This window comes from Procambarus clarkii, chromosome 10 (assembly GCF_040958095.1).
Source record: "Procambarus clarkii isolate CNS0578487 chromosome 10, FALCON_Pclarkii_2.0, whole genome shotgun sequence".
NCBI lineage: Eukaryota > Metazoa > Arthropoda > Malacostraca > Decapoda > Cambaridae > Procambarus > Procambarus clarkii.
Genome location: NC_091159.1, coordinates 45,311,167 through 45,312,898, shown reverse-complemented (window position 1 = coordinate 45,312,898; position 1,732 = coordinate 45,311,167).

The window sequence follows — 1,732 nt, the reverse complement described above, 5'->3', positions numbered from 1 at the left end:
GGGGGGGGGAGGATGATAGATTGTTTGTACCAGATGATACAAACATCAGGTTTTTTAAATTTTACCCCGAGGGGCGAGTTTATTGGACAGCGCCACTCATCTTGTGAGTGGACACACCGCCATAGTAGCATGGACAACACTCCCCAATAGGAAGAAAACCCGCTGGGTTGTTCATCCTGTCCCTTGTACCCAGACACAGCTGGGATTTGCTTAACTGTCTCAAGTGAACAGCTCCTCAAACTAGAAGATTAACATCTGTCAACCCTTAAGATCTTACGTTATCTAGCGGGTGCAAAATGGGGGAATCTTTTAAGAACAGTATCAATATTTGACAAAGTGTTTTCCTAACTCAAACAATGTGGGGTTTATTATTCTACACATATTTCTAATGTCTCTCAGGTGTTCACATTCTCTCAGGTAGTGGTCAAGGCGGTGTCCGTCACTCTCACCACAGATGCTGCAACTCCGCTGCTCAACTGTTGTTTCCATTCCGTATCTCCATGGATATTTGTATCCAAAACGGATTCTCGCTATTACTGATTCTCTCCCTCGTCCTCCTCCTCTTTGTTCATAATGATTAGGGTTGCCAGCTGCAACCATGTTGTACCATCGTACAGATTCACTGGTTTGTGCTTCTATCCTCCTTTCCTCAGTTACCTTGTCACGGTGATGTTGCCTGGACAATACCTCTAATTTGTAGTAGAGTCTTGGGTATGAAGTATTCAATATGGTCTCCTTCAGCGCCTTCAGCAGCCAGCACATCTGCTCGTTCATTCCCACATATTCCAACATGGGAGGGGATCCACAGAAACTTGACTCCTCCTCCCTGGTTGATTAATACCCTCACAGCTCTCTTAATTTCAGCGACTATTGCAAGATTGTCGGCCCGATTTTTACTTAGGCTTTGTAGCGCTGCTTTTAAGTCAGTGCAGTTCACTGCGCCATTAGTGTTTCGTTCAAGGAATCTTAACGTCATAACAATGGCAGTTAGCTCTGCTTGTGTTGAAGAGGCATAGTTCTCAATACATGCTTTCTCTTCATTTCTGCGTTATAAGGCATTATTCCTAATTACAGTGTATGCTGCACCAGCCCTGCCATTGACAGGAATAGATGACCCATCAGTGTAAATTTGATCTAGTTCATCTCCGGCTTCTTTGTAAATTTCCCCGAGGTACTTGTGCCTCATTTCTTGTGGTATCATGTTGGATTTTTTCGTTGCCATTTCATTGATGATGATCTTGCATGAGTCATTCTCCCAAGGAGGTAACCTCTCTACAGGCAGCAGCTCACGGGCTTGCTCAAGCAGGTGAAGTTCTTCGAGGTAGCAGACTGATCTGTGATGCCATGTTTTGCTTCTCTTGTTTCCTCCTGTGACACAGAACTCAGTGTTTTCTTGACAATATCATTGTAATAGGGATCTCTGGCTATCCTAATTGCAAGCTTAGCATTCAGTTCCTTAATTGTTCCTTAAACTTGTTTAAGAAACAATAAAAAATCCTGAATTGTTCCTTAATTTAACATTAATAGTTCCTTAAAAACACAAACATCAGGTGACGCACACTTTGTCATATAACGCTTTTCAAAGCGTTATATGACACAGAGTACTGGGAAGACGGGACACCACGAGCGAAGCTCTCATCCTGTAACTACACTTAGGTAATTACACACACTGTACCATAACCTGTACCATTACTGTACCCTCACCTGTACCATGACCTGTATCATCACTGTA